The 17,795-nt window shown below is 36.2% G+C and overlaps 1 long non-coding RNA gene across 1 annotated transcript in view; it reads right to left on the minus strand.

The window, feature by feature from the left end:
* Positions 1 to 15,519, minus strand: part of LOC108286168 — a 59,400-nt gene extending 43,881 nt beyond the window's left edge. The window contains exons 1-3 of the long non-coding RNA XR_001817837.2: positions 15,459 to 15,519; positions 7,959 to 8,082; positions 446 to 526 (exon numbers count right to left, since the gene is read on the minus strand). This is a non-coding gene — a long non-coding RNA (uncharacterized LOC108286168). The remainder of the gene's footprint in view (positions 1 to 445; positions 527 to 7,958; positions 8,083 to 15,458) is intronic.
* Between the last annotated feature and the right edge of the window lie 2,276 nt (positions 15,520 to 17,795).

A 17,795-nucleotide genomic window follows, 5' to 3' on the forward strand; every position in this document is an offset into this window, starting at 1 on the left:
AGAAAGAAAAAGAAAGAAAGAAAGAAGGAAAGAAAGAAAACAGAAAACAAAATAAAACAAAACAAACAAAAAACTAAAAAAAAAAAAAAAGAAGAAAACAAGAAATCGTCTGGATCCTTCAATCTGGCTCAAGCTTTATGATAAAGCTTATGCCAGAAGCCAAATGGCTATCTTTGTAATGATAACTCTTGGAAGGTAGAGGGCAGGGAGGTGGCAAGCTCAGCAACTAATCATGATCATTACAATTCAAAGATGTAAAGACCTTTTTAACCAACACATTTATCTATTCAGTTCACAGTTCCAGGTGAAAGATGTGCTTGGAGGGGTCGGCACTTGTAGAGGGGTACACATCTAGCTATCTTCCTGGTAATTTGATGAGGCATCCATTGTTTATGTTAATAATTTATGAGCCCAGTGTATTTGAAACTGAGGAAGAACTTAATACCTTATCAGTTGATATCCTCCAGTTTCAGAGTGTTGTGTTAGCCAGTTCAGAATGTGTCTTCCATCAGCTTCTTGTTTTCATCTGGAAATGAGAAGAAATTTTATTTTTGTCATCATTTACCTTTGGTTAGTTTCTTGGTCAAAGTTGTTAACTTTATCAAAAATACCAGTTCACGTCCATTCTAATTCCTTTTTAAAATGTCTTTTTCATACATCTAATTAAATAAAACCATCTACCTTTAAATTATTATTATAACAGTATTCATTATAAGTACCTTTAGTATAAAAATTAATTATTATTATGTTCAATAGTATATATCTTACAACATGCATGTAAAAGCTTAAATATCTCCCAAGCAGATCAAATTCATTGTGGTCAAAAGCAAACCCAAAATGTGGTCTTCAACTAGTGTTTCTTAATCCATAATTTTACCTCCTCTATTTTAATTGCTTATGTTGGCAGTTTATAAAGCATCCTCACTTTTCCCCCTGTATCTCACACCCCTCACCACAACATTAATCACTGGGGCCTATTGATACAATTGTCCAAAATCTCTTCATTATAAACTTCTCACCATCCTTCTTGCCACAAGCTTGTTCAGTCAGTTATAACCACAAGACCTACTAGCTGGTCCTCTAAATCCTCTTTGTCACTTGCCTAATTTATTCTCTAACCTGCAAGAAAAGTTCATCTTAGGAAATCTCAAATCTTTTATTTCACTCTTTACTTAAAATCCTTTCATGGTTTTCTCCATCACTTATGATCACTGTCTAATGTGAGCTGGTAGGTCTGGTGTGACCTGAACCCAGCCTCCTCTTTGCCTCTGTCTGACCAGTCATTTATCCCCTTGCTCTCATGTCTTGGCCACCCAAGTTCTTTGCCACCTCTGGATATTTCCACCCATTGTTCATTGCCTGGATCACCCTTTAATTTCAACTAAGCTAACTAACTTTAATTTATCCAATAGATAACAGCTAAAATGTTATTCGTTCAGAGAATAATTTCCTCCCCATCCATTCTACTCATAAACATAGTTTTAATTAGGCTCCACAGTTCTGCTTCCAAAGTACCCACAATTATTCCTTTATAGGTCAATTCACAATGGTAGTTATTTGTTTAATATTTGTGTTCCTTGCTATAAGGATAGCAAGTAAATTTAATCCACCAATCCAGATGTGTAAGAAATAAGGCACTTTTTTTTTTTCAAAATTATCTTAAATCTAATCCCTGCTTAATCAGTTTAAATCTAAATCCCACCAATCTCAAGAGAGTTTTAATCCCAGTGATTACTGGGCTCCACCCTCCCATTTACTTAGTGTCATGAAAAATCTGAGTGGTGTACCTTATTCTGTCCTAAAGCACGCACTGCGAGGTCCATCCTGTTTGTGGTTCTCACTGCTTACATCAGAGAAGCCCGTTTTTCATTCTCACATGGGCTTTCCTATCCCCTGTCAGCTCTGTACAATGCTTGGGGTCTGGGAATGTTTACTGGGAGTGGGAACTCCATGATTTGGGAGCAGCCTCTTTGGGTGCATTTCTAGTTTGCCATTGCCCAAGGATGCTGCCAAGGGCAGGGCTATTCTACTTGTGGACCCAGCAGCCTCTGCCCCCACCCCAGTCTGAGGCATCTCCAACCTGACTTGGTGACTCTGAAGATGACACTCCTGTCCTCACTTCTCCACTTGCAGTGAGTACAATCTTTTGGAATAGCAGAAAGTTTGCTTTCAAAAAGTTTCCACCTTCCATTCTGCAAACATCTTTGAAGCGAAAAACAAAAGTTATCTGCTTAAACTAAGAAGGAACAGAAAAATAAGCAAATGAATGTCTAGAGACAATTCATGTGGCAGCACTTGCTCATATAATGTGCCCAACATACATGTATATTGAAAGAATGAATGAATTTGAATTAACTCACAACCCTATTATGTATTTTACATGTATTTGCATGTGTTGACACGCCTTCATACATGTATAGAGAATTTTATAGAAAAGGAGAAACAGAAATGTGAGCTGATATTTATGGACAAGAAGAGCAGCCTTTCTGCTTCTTGTCCTGCCTATTATAGGACCACATCTAGCTTCAGCTCTATGTCAGCTGTGTACTGCAGACACCACCACCATCGTCTTGGCAAAAAATAAGAGAAAAATATCTCTCTATATTACATGAATCCCAGTATGCCTTTTCCACAGACTAATAATAGTCTGTCTTCCCCTGTAAGGTAGACAGGGAGTGTAAATGATTGGAAGGTAGAGCAAGACTGTATTTGACCTTTTGCCACATGTGAAGTAGAATTGAGAGTTTTAGGTACACTCAGAGTTTAAATCAAGCAGGCTTTAATAGAATCACACACTACAGTGTTTAGATAGCCTTCCTTTTGAATAGAAAAACGTTTCACTTCTCCATTCCAAAGCTGAGATACATTTTGAAAAGTGAGAGATTTATTAGCCTTCTTTATAAAGGGAAGAGGGGGAGAGAAAATGATTTTCAGCTAGATTTCTTCTTATTTTTGGAGACACCCAGGAATTTTGCTGTACTCACAGAAATTTCATGCAACTCTCTAAAGCTACATATTGTCTAATACATGGTTGATGCTTGAGAATATCAAATAAAGAAAAATCATTTCCTGGGAACCGGGCTCTTTTTCAGCTTGGACATTTGGATTTTGCAAAATGTATCTATACCTCCCAGCACTGAAGTCAATCTGGACTTTGGCAAGTTACCTGTCCTACAGGACTGTCTCTTTTAAAGAGCAAGCCCCCAGCTCCAGGAAGCACATTTGCTCAAATGTAAGCAGGCTGCAATTCAAGCAATTTGCCCCCTAACCACCTTGTAACAATCTTGTTTCTGATTCTGTATTCCTTCTCCAGCTCCCCTCCTGCTTTGGTCCTGAAGATTGAAGCATCATTTTATCTTCACTTCAGAAATCCGTTTCATTCCAGAAATGGATTTCTGGCTAGCATGCTGCCTCCTAGACCACCACTTCCATGGACTGTTCATCTGTTAAAAGGTTCCTCATCTTGCAACAGACTCATACTTGGCTGTCACAGATACCTCTGACCACTCATGCCCCATTTTAAATGAGGCTTATCCCCAGTCCTAAACTGGCTGAATCAGATTGCTTTGTCTCAGAATTTGAATCTTTATCAAAGAATTCTGGTATTATATTTCTAGTTCTAAAAGAATCCCAGGATAGCAAGACACAAGGCTAGCCCAATATAGATACCCAGGCCATCATTCGTATCTAATTCATTTCAATCATTGGGAGAGCCAAGTTCTTAAGCCAAGATATTCAGCCTTTGGTAAGCAGACTCCTTCACTTAATAGTTGAGCTAGCGAAGTATCATTAGTTTGTAGCATGAACTCCAATGACCAGCCAGGAAAAATGCTGATATCTTTTTATTCTAAGGATATCAAATACAGGTTATTGAAAGACTCAGCAAGACATATGCATGCATTAGCATTAGATCTAATGACACAGTCAACACGTGGCAGCGTATCTCCATTCACCTTATGATAAGGAAGCATGCTTTCTGGTGTTACAGAAGCTGTTTCTCTTCACATTACTGCAGGGAAATGCCCCTGAATTGCAATTACCAAGTGAATGCCACATCACATAAGCTATCTGACAAATGAGGGGAAAATCAGGTCACAGAGCATTATTGGAGAGAAAAATAACATCAAAGTATCCAAGCATAAAATTATAGCTGAGAATGCTGTCATAAGTCAGCCCCTCTAATGGAAACAGCAAGGCCAGCAATTGTTGCTCAGGTGCCTGGGAGGCAATGTCTGTGAGAGTGATGGTCACCCAGAACATCAGTGCTCTCTTTCATTGGCTGGTCTCCAAACTCACCTTCTTCTACCCAACTTGGACCACATGATCCCACCTTTAGCTTCAGGACTATTAATTACATCATCAGAAACCAAGCCTAGCCTCAGCAATGAAGAATTAAAGAAATTTCTGAGCAATATTTGGATGTGACACTCACTCCAGGCCTGACCTCACCTCCTAAGATGCACATTCATAATTGTACCTGGATATTTTTCTTTTGCCCACTCAAAATGTACAGTATGGCTTTTTAAACCAGATGGGTATATGTTCTAATCTTGTTTTCACAGAGGAAATTGTAATATCTGACTTCTTGCTTACAAAGTGGAGATAAATATTTACTTGCAGAGTTTTTATGAGCATTCGCTGAGATGATAAATGTGAATGGGTCTAGCACAGGGTCTAACACATGGTAAGTGCTAAGCTTGCTGCCTTTTAAAATTCCCATACTACAACTCGACTTTCTTCTTCTGCTTTCAGCCTGATATCTAATTTGTTGACATTATCAACAGCTCATCTCAAAAATTATAATTTTAATTTTTTTAAATTTTAATTTAAAAACTGCTTTTTAATTAAGCATATATTCCTTTCGACCTGCACTCTAATACAGTAGCCAGTAGGCACATGTGGCCATTTAAATATAAATTGTAACTGCTTATTTTAAATAACATATAGAAATTCAGTTCCTCCATTGTATTAGCCACATTTTCAAGTGCCCAGTGGCCATGTGTAGCCAGTGGCTATTATATAGGATAAAATAAATACAGAACATTGTCATCATGGCAAAAGTTCTGTTTGGACAGCTCTAGAAAAGACAAATCTAAGGAATTTGCTAATATATGCTATTACTTTGCTCTGAAGCATTTAGTTACTTTTCCCTTAATGCATCAACAAATGAGACAGGAAGCTCTAGGCAGAGTAATCAGGCAAGAGAAAGAAATAAACAGCATTCACTGGAAAAAGAAAAAGTCAACTATCTCTCTTCATTGATGGTATGATTCTATATCTAGAAAACCCTAAAGATTCTGCCAAAAATATACTAGAACTGGTAAATGATTTTAGTACAATTTCAGAGCACAAAATTCACGTAGCATATCCATACACCAGTAATATCCAGATTGTAAGTCAAATCAAAAACATGATCACATTTATAGTAACCACAAAGAAAATGAAATACCTAGGAATACAGCCAACCAAGGAGGTGAAAGTTCTCCATAAGGAGAACTACAAACCACTGCTGATAGAAATCAGATGATACGAATAAATGGAAAAACATGTCATGCTCATGGATTAAAAATATCAATGTCATTAAAATGGTAATATTGCACAAAACAACACTGGAGAGAGATTTACAGATTCAACACTATTCTTATCAAATTACCAATATCATTTTTAATAGAACTAGAAAAAGCTATTCTAAAATCCATATGGAACCAAATAAAAGCCTCAATAGCCAAAGCAATCCTAAGCAAAATGTACAAAGCCAGAGGCATCACACTGCTTGACTTCAAACAATACTAAAATGATAAAATAACCTAGAACAGCATTGGTACAAAAATAGACACTTAAACCAATGGAACAGAATAGAAAACTTAGAAGCAAAGCCATACGTTTACAGCCATCTGACTTTTAATGAGGCAAACAAAAACAAGCAATGGGAAAAGTCCTCCTTATTCAATAAATAGTGATGAAATAACTGGTTAGCCACATGTAGAAGAATGAAATTTGACCTTCACCTTTTACTATATACAAAAATTAACTACAGATGGATTAAAGATTTAAATGTAAGACATCAAACTATAAAAATCCTAAAAGAAAACCTAGGAAATACCCTTCTGAGCATTAGTCTTGGCAAATAATTTTTGGCTAAGTTACCAAAAGCAATTGCAATAAAAACAAAAAATTACAGGTGAAATCCAGTTAAGAGATTCTGAACAGCAAAATAAATTGTCAATAGCAAAAACAGACAACCTACAGAATGGGAGAATATATATGCAAAGTATGCATCCAACAACAGTCTAAAATCCATAATCTATAAGGAACTTAAGAAAATGTCAAATAACACCATTTTTTAAAAAAAGGATGAAGGACATATACAGACACTTCTCAATAGAAGACATACAAGTGGCCAACAAACATGTGAAAAAAATGCTTATTATCACTAATCATCAGAGAAGTGTAAATCAAAACCACAATGAGCTACCATCTCATACCAGTCAAAATGTCTATTATCAAAAAGTCAAAAAACAACAGATGCTAGTGAGTTTGTGGAGAAAAAGGAATGTTTATACTACTGGTTGAATTGTAGATTATTTCAGCCATTGTGGAAAGCAGTTTAGATATTTCTCAAAGAGCTTATGGTAGCTGTTAAAACAGAGTTACCATTAAACCCAGCAATCTCATTACTGAGGTATATATACCCAAAGGAAAATAGATCATCATGCCAAAAAGACATATACATTCACATGTTCATCAATGCACTGTTCACAATAACAAAGACATAGGATCAACCTAGGTGTCCCACAGTGGTGGATTGGATGAAGAAAATGTACATTATACATCATGGAATACTATACAGCCATAAAAAGGAATGAAATCATGTCCTTTGCAGCACCATGGATGGAGCTAGAAGCCAAAACCTAAATGAACTAATGCAGTAACAGAAAACCAAATACTACATGTTCTCACTTACACGTGGGAACAAAGCATTGAGCACACATAGACATAAACAAGGGAATAACAAACTATGGACTACTAAAGAGGGGAGGGACAGAGGTTGTCATAGATTGAAAAACTACCTATTGGGTACCATGCTTATGACTTGAGTGCAATATACACACATAACGGACCTGCACATGTACCCCCTGTATCTAAAATAAAAGTTACATTTTTTAAAATGAGACAGATGGTCCAGAGGCCATTGACTTCTACAACTCAAGTTTTTAAACCTAAAGTTGCTCATCTTTCCTGCGGTCATATGAATAATAAGTTTTCAGTTTTCTATTCTCAGTTTAGGAAACCAGTGTATAAGAGGAATTAATGTGGGACTTAACCGACCTTTAGAAATGTAAATCACATTAAATGTTCTTGGAAGATTTTCAAATATTTCCTCTCAAAAATTTAAGAGTGAACTAAACCTTCCCAAAGATTGGGTCTCAGAACAGTGCTGATGCCTAATACTTTAGGTCCCATTTAATAGAATCCATATTGACTCAGGATAAATCTCTCTTTGTTCCAAACTCCTTAAATTATATGATTCTTTGATACTTAGAAATGAAGCAGAATAGATAAAGCACTCACAGGGGTTTCCCAACTTTTACTGCTGGTATCTTTCTGTTGCTACCTTCAAAAAGGTTATGTATTGACCTTCAAAAACCTTTCCCTTTCGCTTCTCTGGGAACACTTTCTCCAGAGCAGTGACCAGCTTAGAGTGCAAATCTACCTCATTTAAAGGAGAAAAGGTGTGGCGTGAAATACAATATTTTCCATTAGTCACTATTAGTTCATTCAACCAGCAAATATTATTGAGTACCTGATATATATCACACCCTTGGCTAAATGCTGGGGATATGGTGATAAACAAAATAAACATGACCCTTCTATGGTGCTTATGGATGAATATAATAATTCAGTTTGACTTAGATAAATAAAATCATATAACATTTTAAGTTGCTTTATATTCTTACCTTCAGACTAACTGATTTGTTCTTCTATAGCCATGCTCAGAGGAAGGAACACTGTTCTACAAGCATCTTCATGTTCAAGTCGAAATTACATTCATCAAAGCCACCCAATCCTGGTCTCACTTAACTAGCCACCAATTTGGGCTAAGTCACACCAAGATGGCAACTATCATATAAACCATCAGTAATTAATTGGTATAGGTATCTGAGTTATTCTTAGAAGCTGTACTGAGAAGGATACTGAGGCTACATTTAGTAAGATTGGAGAAAATATTGTGGTCTGTTAGTATTATCTTCCATGACCTCAAGAAATTAGAGTACGACAGATATGCTCAGTAATTTACATTACCTGGGGGAAAACTCAAGGGGGATGTGGAGAGGTGTTATTCCAGATTAGGAAAGCAGGCAAGGGCCAAGACATAGAAGCATGGAAAAGTGTGACTTGTTACCAGTAAGGCAAGTGATCCAGGTGGATAGAATTCAGGGTGGGTGGAGATAAGATAAAAGGACCAGCAAGGATGTGTGGACCCAGTCTATGGATGACCTTGAATGCTCAGCATCAAGTTTAGATGAATTGTCTGTGAACTACTTGTGTTGTTACCAATCTTTGGTGATTCCTAATCTGAATCAAAATCACATTCTTTCTGCTATTGGTTTTTCTATAATAAAAAGCTCTCTTTCTCCTCTAAACTTCCTTCTAACCAAGGCATCTGTTCACACGTAAATTATCTCATTATCATTAAAGTTAATGTCCTTAAAATTCAACTCTAAATTGGATGGGCTATACATTTACAGAGAACTAAATTTTAGAATAACCAATAAAACAAGGTCAGTTATGTAATTAGATTGCTGACATAAAGTCTTACCCAAGCTGTTTATGAGAACTATGTTAAGATAGACACATATAGCTCAGCATGTGTTTTTCTTACTCCAAGTAAAGATGAATATGTATTTAGTGCATAAAAGATAGAATAATAAAACTATACTCTAAAAGTCTGTTCTCTTCAAATGTTTATAGTTTCAGTGACATAAATACCTAACTATTCCCTGAATGATTATGAAAAAAAAATAAGAAAGAAAATCTCCTTTCCCCTTACCAGCATATCTATGTATGTGTGTGTGTATGTGGGTGTAGGCTAAAGATAAGACAGTAGAAACTAGCTATGAAATTACCAGTGAACAATTTACTGCAATGTCTAGCATATCATTCTTATAACTGTAAAATTACTTAATGTACTAAAGAGATAAGTTATATAATGCCTACAATTTATATAGTGGAGGTCTGTTCATCTTTGAAAAGGCATACACCGTATAAAGAGCATAATAGTACTTTTTGATTTTAAATTGAATGGCAAATGAAAAAAGAAACTAGTGGAAAAAATAATGGCTCAAATTTATTCTGTCAAAGAATATTCTCAGGATACAGAATGCAGTCGAAAGAACTGAATATTTGTCTATCTCTGCCCCCTTGTGGTGGTATGTGCCTCTCAAGTAAGGTAAGCAAATTTTTGCAGAAGGAAATCCAACACTTCAGGTTTGAAAACAGACATAAGAAAATGTAAAAATAGAAGTAAATTATTATATTTAACATGTAACAGAATAAATACTTCCATTGGTGTGAGTATACTTAATATAATATCTGTGGTTAAATTTTAAGAGCTATTGGACCAGAATAGTTATAAATTTGAAATGCTAAATTAGTCTGAGACAGAAACAAATAACAAAATTATGGTTAATTTTTACTTTAGATCTTCTAAGAGTTCTAATGGTAATTACATAGAAATATGTTTCACCCAGAAACTATGTAGAATTATATTACATATGTCATTCAACCACAATGATGAATATATATTGAAGACCTTCTATATGATGGCCACTTGATTAGAGCTCAGAGAAAAATAGTCAGTACAGTCCTTGCCCTCATGAACTCTATGCTTCATGAGGAAAAGAAGACACACTATAGATAATCACAATAAAAAATTTTAATCTCAAAGTAATATGTGAAGGAAGAAAATACAGTTGTCTTACATATATTTAGTATATTAATAATATTGTATGAATATTAACATATTTATTATATCTAATAATAAAAAAATAGATCTAGCATGGGAGGCTAAAACAAAGGAAAGAGTGAAAGAGGCTGTGAATATATGAGGCTAGAGAGTATATGGGAATTGCCTGTACTTTCTGCTCAATTTTTCTGTGAACCAAAAGCTGCTCTAAAAAAAAAAAAGTCTATTTTTAACAAAGAAAGAAGAACAAGAGGGAAAAAGAGTCTCAGGGTGCTGAGATGGGCAAGAGGAGGGACACGCTAGAAGGTATGAAAGCAAATCACATGGAAGTGGTATGGATGGCTGCCATCCATGTAAGATGTGACTTGCTCCTACTTGCCTCTGCCATAATTGTGAGGCTTCCCCAACCACGTGGAACTGTGAGCTCTCCATTAAACTTCTATTCTTTGTAAATTTCCCAATCTTAGGTATGTCTTTAACAGCAGTATGAAAACGGACTAATACAGTGTCCATTCATACATGTAGTGTGAATGCTTACTAGGTGCAAGCCTTTGTTCTAAGCTTTTAAGTTTAAAAAAATAATGCTCACAATTCTATAATGTACACAATAGACTATTATGGGGTTTCAACAAAAAATAATGGTAGCTTGGACTAGAACCAGGGTAATTGAAATGAACGGGCATCTTAAAAATGTCTAGAATAAGCAGTGACAGGTTCGTTCCTTGTTTCTGGTTTATGCTACTGGATGGATGGTGACCATATCCTAAAATAGAGAAAAAGAGAATTTCATGGCTCACGTCTGTAATCCCAGCACTTTAGGAGGCTGAAGTGGGTGGATCATTTGAGATCAGGAGTTTGAGACCAGCCTGGCCAATATGGTGAAACCCCCATCTCCACTAAAAGTACAAAAATCAGCCAGGTGTGGTGGCACACACCTGTAGTCCCAGCTACTTGGGAGGCTGAGGGAGGAGAATAGCTTGAACCTGGAGGTGGAGGTTGCAATGAGCCGAGATCTCACCAATGTACTCCAACCTGGGCAACAGAACAACACTCTGTCTCAAGAAAAAAAGAGAGAGAGAAAGAATTCTAAAGAACAAGTTTGGAGAGTTGGGATGGCGGGGAATAGAAGAGAATAATATGCCTACATTCAGTCTTGGAAACACTGAATTTGAAGAGTTTCTGAGACCTCTGAGAGCAGATGCAGGCTATGCCCATGGAGACATGGGCCAGGTCTAGGGGGAAAGAAAAACGTCCAGCCAGAAAAGCTTAAGAAACCTCAATTATAAAAGAATAAACGGCCATCACTTAACACTGCTGAGAATCTAAAGGGGAAGAAAAACTTCAATTTCACAGAAGTTACGGAAATTAGAGAAGTTGGGAGTTTGGGAAATTTGCTGGTGGCAAATGAGCAAGGAAATATCACTAAAAATCAATTCACCACATGGCTTATTCCCTGAAAATCAACCCATCAAACATAGTGATTTAATAAAAATAATTTTATAAATTTTAAGAGAAATATATTGATTTCATGACAATGTAAAACATTGTTATAGGTAAAATTAAATGTCATGTAGAAATTACTCATTTATACTGATTTTTATTCCTTTTAAAATATAATTTTGTACTGAGCCAACCTTTTAGCATTTGTCTGTTTTTATTTATAGTATTTTTAATCTATTTATGTTTTATCCAGTTTTTGCATCTTCTTCATTTGGTCCATTGTGGTTATTTTGGTGTGTGTGTGCTTTCATAGAGAGTCATTTTGCAAATTACTACCAACCAAGTCAAGATACCTTAATTGTTTCTTGATAGAAATCATACTTTTAGTTTCATGTGAAATGTAATGGTTTAAACTAATTCTGATTTTTTTGAATGAATTTAAATTTTAATTCTAAATTTTATTTAATTTAAAATTTTTCTTTCATTAAACCTTAACTTAAAATTCTGATTTATTTTAGTGCCTGTGAATTTAAATTTAAAGTTCAATCTCCTAATTAATGTTTAATTTAATCTTAAACTATAAATACTAGAGATATAAAAGGAAAGCTGGTATACCATTTGAGGAAATGGCAGAAGAATAAGGAAAATGCATAAGGTTTACCAAAATAGAAAATGACATTCAGAGATAACTGAAACGATATCTGAGGTAGACAAGCAGTCCCATTACATATAAAATAACCCCCTCCAAAAAAAAAAAAAAGCTGAAAAACAGCTTTTCCTTTGAGAAATTTTAAAAATCAATACTGATTCTTTAGCATTTGTAGATTTTTTTTGCCAGCTTCTCACGTTTTAACCTTAAAAAGTTAATATCCAGAAAATCATATTTCATCATTGGGGACCAAATTTAAACATCCTAATCATTTTAACTATTACAACTATTTGGGATGAATTGAGAAATTTGGTAAATCTGGTGAATCTGATCATTTGGCAAATGACCATTTGGTGTCCTGGTCCTTTAGCAGATATATTTTCAAATTGGGAAGGATCCAATTCACTGCCATAAAAACAGGCTTTCCTTTCTCAAGGCTCTCACAGTCTAGAAGGAGAAATGAATAGGCAAAGATTTAGAAACTCTTTATAAATATTAGAAAGGAGGCAGGTGCAGAGCTCTACAGCAGCATAGGAGGGAAAGTAGGTGAGCAGCCAGCTTGACCTCAGGAAACACTTCCCAAGATTCACACTGGTAATAGTAACATAGCTGATTATCAAAAAGAGTTTTCCAACTAGAAAAGGAAGAAAGAGACACGTCACTTCTCAAAGCATGAAAGGGCATGCTGTTTTCTGAGAATGGAAAATAATGTTGCATCAGCTTCTGATGCACAGAAGGCATGGATAATGGCAATTGGTAGTAAATGATGATTGAAAAACAAATGCCTACCACATACATTTAGGAGGCATATTTAGGAAATAAGATTTCACATTAATTGACAAGACTTAGAACTTGACTTTGTTTAGGGGATGAATGAAGAAGCAGATCCCAAGATGATGTGCAATTTCCAATTTGGACAAATAGACAAATTCCTGAGACAGAGTTCAGAGGGAGAAATGTTAGAAGGAAAGATTTTAGAGAAAGAGAGAGATTGTAAGTTCAGTTTTAGATATGCTCAATTTGAGGTGCTTTAATGGGATCTAAATTTAGAATCTCAACTTGAAATTGATGAAATGAATATGGAATTCAAAAGAGATGTGTAGATGAGATTTTTTAAAACTAGGAATGAGTAGCATATATCGCAATTGAAACTATGGGGTAAATGATATTGTAAGCAGAATATTTAATCTAAAAAAAGAAAGAAAAGTTTAGGGATAAAACCCTGAAGAACACTAGCATTCAAGGAGCCATTAGAAGAAAGAGTCCCCTGAGTTAGACTGAGGAAGAGTGGGTAGAAAAGTAGAGTGGTGTGTAGAGAACTCTCCTCTAGTGTTTTGGGGGAGAGAGAGTGGTCAACAGAAGTAAATATTTCAGAAAGGCTGAATGATAATCAATACCAGGAGGGCTCCACTAGATATGTTACTAGAAAATAAAGACATTTCATTGGAGTGGTGAGGGCAAAGGGTTGAAGAGTGAGGGCAAGGAAGTTGAGAGAAAATGAAGATAATGAAGAAGGAAGTCAAGTTTCACAGAATGGTTTTTCTCAAGGTTGTAGGGATATGTGCATGTTTAGATGCAGGTAAAAGGCGAAAACAGAATGAGTTTGAAAATATACTTGCTTTTTGAGCAAACAGCTTAATTTTTCTACTTCCAGTTATTTAATCTGAAATATGGGGACATGAAACAATGCCTACATCATGAGATCTAATTGTATAATCCATGCAGAGCTTTGCATGTTACCTGGCATGTGCTAATCACTTAAATAAATACTGGCTAATATGAAACAGCAGAAAGAATAGTACTGGAACAGGAGAAAGGGAAGAGAATGTGGATTTAGATCTGTGTCTATGTGTAGATTTGGCAGTGGGAAATTTACAGAGTTTCAATCTCATAACCACTATCTCTCTGTCAAGAAAGAGGAGTCGTGGATTCAGAAGTTTCTGAATGGAATTAAAAGGATTGTATTTTATCATATCTATATGAAGAAGGAAGGAAGGGAATAGACTAAAATTTGTCATATCCATTTTATGAGTCATGCGTTAAAGTAAGTGCTTTATTTATTTATATTTTCTCATTTAGCTCTCAAAGTAAGGTAGTTGTTATTCCCATTTCACAGATATACAAACTAAGGTTTCTGTATCAAAATATTCTGAGGTACAATAGGCTCAAACAATGACTCAACATTGAATAAGTTTATTTCTTGCTCTCTGAACAGTCTAGGAGAGTCATAGGACTCTTTCCCCATAGTCCTTGAAGAAGTCAAGTTGATAAAACGCTCTGCCACTTTCAACAATATGGCTTCCAAGCTTGGCACCGTCTGCTCCAGCCAAGCGGAAACTAGGAAGGGTTTTTTATTATTTTTTTTGTTTTGTTTTTTAATCTTTATTGTTGTATTTGGCTTATTTGTTTGTTTGTTGGCCAGAAAAATGACATAGGCCAAACAGAGAAGAAATACCCATAAGTCCTGTTCATATTCTCCGACTAGAAATTAGCCACATGCTACAGGTAACAGTCTCTGCCAGTTTGTTTATTTGTTTGAGGAAGCTTTAGAGCAGGGAAGAAGATCAAGAGTTTATTTTAGAAATATTACATTAAAGTTTATATGTTCAAGTGGAATATTACCTGTAGAGGTACACCTTAAGAAAGAACCTCAATGGAGTTTTGAGGAGAACCCTGAGGTAGTAAGCAAATAAGCAAATAAATAAGGTTTCCAAAAAAGATATTATAGTAGCCATAGGACTGCAATATTTCCACAGACAGCACTAAGAGAATCCCTACCTACTACTTAAAAAGTTAGTAAGGGTAAAATGGGAAAATAGAGCCACAAATTGCTAAGCAAATACACAGAATTAACCATTCCAAAAACTACAGTAAGGAAATAAGAAGTAAGAATGCGGGGTGGGCATGGTGGCTCACCCCTGTAATCCCAGCACTGAAGGAGGCCGAGGCGGGTGGATCACCTGAGGTCAAGAGTTTAAGACCAGCCAGGCCAAACTGGAGAAACTCCATCTCTACTAAAAATACAAAAAATTAGCTGGGCGTCGAAGAACATACCTATAATCCCAGCTAATCAGGAGGCTGAGGCAGGGAAATCACTTGAACCTGGGAGGCAGATGTTGCAATGAGCCGAGATCGTGCTATTGTACTCCAGCCTGGGTGACAGAGCAAGACCCCAACTCACCAAAAAAAACGTAGTAAGAATGGGTGATAATACTTTGTGGGTTTTTTTTTTTTTTCAATCTTCCTTTAATTTTCTATCAGTAAAATTATTTGCTATGCAACTAAACACCATCTAGCAAATGAGACAATATTGGTCAATATGAGACAATATTATGTGGGCTATTTAGGAACCGAAAAAGAATTATTGATGCTGCCTGCCAAGAAGCTGGTAATTACACTTACTTTTTCTATTGTTATGTGAATCATTTTTCCAATATATGCTCATGCCATATCTCTGTTAACTGTGTAAGCAAAAATGTAAAGCAAGCTAACAAATACCAGCAAACAAAACTCATAGCCTTAATGGTAATAATGGGCAACCCAACAAAATCATACAATTCTGATAGAACAAACTCTTCCATGAATATCTGATATAGTAAAAAGAACAAAATGAGGGAAGGTGTTCTCTTTCTTGGTCCACAAAGGGCGTCGTTTCTAGGGCAAGAACTTCCCAGCGCCATGTTTTCTCCCCCTCCCATCCGTCTTCATCCAGGAAATTTAACAGTTTATGTTTGAATTTTGCGGGCGCAGGAAGAAGCTAAAGATCACTGATCGGAGTGGAAGCTTAAAGGAACTCCTTTCATTGGCCAGGGGAACTTGAGGAGGTGGGAATTTCTCTCAGGATAAATTCCCCTGCTCCTTCACCCACACCAGATTTCCAGTTCTCTGGAATCCCCTCCCACATACTGGGAGCTCTCTTTCCCCTCCTGGATTTTCCCACTCTGGGATCCCCTTCCATCCAGTGGGGAAGCTTTCTATCTTCTTCTCCTGTTTCTCTCTTTCTCTCTCTAAATAAATCACTTTCTGCAAACACTTTTGGGGTCTGGTATTTATCTCACAAGTGCATTGGGCCGTGGTCCCCTCTCTCATTCTTGAGATAGCAGGAGACCAAGAAGCTGGAGAAACATCCTCTCAGGGGAGCTGAGGGCACCCCTGAACCCCTGAACCTAGAAGCAAAAAGACCCAGATTCTTGCTCTAGCTGTGCAAATATCTGAATAATTTGAGGAAAGTCACTTTTCTTTGGAGGGCTTTAGTTCCTCCATCAGTAAAATGACTCAAGTTTCAACTAGATTAGATTCAATTGATGAAACATTTATTGAACATCTATTGTTAAACTCTGTGCCAAGTACCGGGGATATATTTATGATACAACCCCTGTGATAAGATTTTCAACAATAGTTCTTTCTTTCCTGGGCACATGTATAACTAAACTTCCAATCTTACTGTCAAAAGGCAAAACCCTATCATTAGTTCTGTTCAATGAAATGTGAATAGCACACGTCTGTGTCACTTCACGCTCAGGCAGTAGAAGCCCCTACTCAGTTTCTACTCTGCCTCTCTTCTGCCATGGAAATCTGAAAACAGTCCTTGTATTGAGAAGGCAGAGTGTCACATTTGAGGTTGCCTAGATCTCTGACTCACTGAACAGACCAGCAGACAGTTGTCCTTGAGAGTTGCCTAGATCTGCAGCAGATTCTTGCATGAGTGAGATGTAAACTTTTTTTCTGATAACTAGTATTAACTACAACAGAGCTGGTCACATCTTGACAAAGAGGCCAGTTAGAAGGCAGACATCTGCAATATGGTATGCGTTTCACTATGGATAAATAAAGTGCCTTTGGCAGAGAAAATGAAAAGTAATTCATTATTGCTAAAGATATTGGGGAAGGTATAAATTAAGAATGAGTGTGGCAGTTTAATGAAGCAACTGGAATATAACATTGAGATAGAAGAGAGTCAAGGATGGAAGCTTGGGGGACACTAACATCTAAGAATTAGAGAAAGACAAGTTAATAAAGAAAACTGAGAAGAGAAGACATAGGAGCAGAAAGAAAACCAGAAAGAAATGGTGTTCTGGAAACGTATAAAGAAAAGGAAAATATTCCAAGAGGAGTCAGAAATTGTCTGTAATGTCAATTGTTGGGAAGCCATGATCTGAAAAGAGGTCAGGGATTCAAAATTATGAAAACTTTAAAGATAATATGCAGACTATAGTGATTGGAAGACAAAAAGGAGGCAAAATATGCTTATAGTAAACACACAGTAGCATTTATCGAAGTGTGTTTTGGAAAACATTTACTGCACAAAATTCTCCCCAGAAAGACGGAGGGAGTTGACTGTTGAATACATTTGAGACATGCTACTGCATACCATATACCTGTAAGGGGATTTTTAAAAATTTATTTCTAATTTCTCACCTTGGGAGATAAGAAAAGGAAAAATGAAAAGAATTATTTGCTTACAAACTGACGATGCCAAGACAAGATAACAAAAGTAACCCCCTGGGACTGCTCTGCGAGTACTGACCAACAAAGTTTAGTTTCTAATAGCACAAAATTTTGTTTCACTAAGAAAAAAGTGCTTGAATGGGGACAAATTAGGCTACCTTTTTAAATTAGGTATGTCTTGAAAGTAAAAGAATCCATAAAATATGTTTGCCCTTCTCACATAGCACATGTGTGATTTGCTAGCCTGAGCACAGTTACAAGCCTCGAATAATTTTTGCTACTTTCCTTTTC

The sequence above is a fragment of the Cebus imitator genome, unplaced genomic scaffold (genome assembly GCF_001604975.1).
Source record: "Cebus imitator isolate Cc_AM_T3 unplaced genomic scaffold, Cebus_imitator-1.0 Scaffold314, whole genome shotgun sequence".
Classification (NCBI taxonomy): Eukaryota; Metazoa; Chordata; class Mammalia; order Primates; family Cebidae; genus Cebus; species Cebus imitator.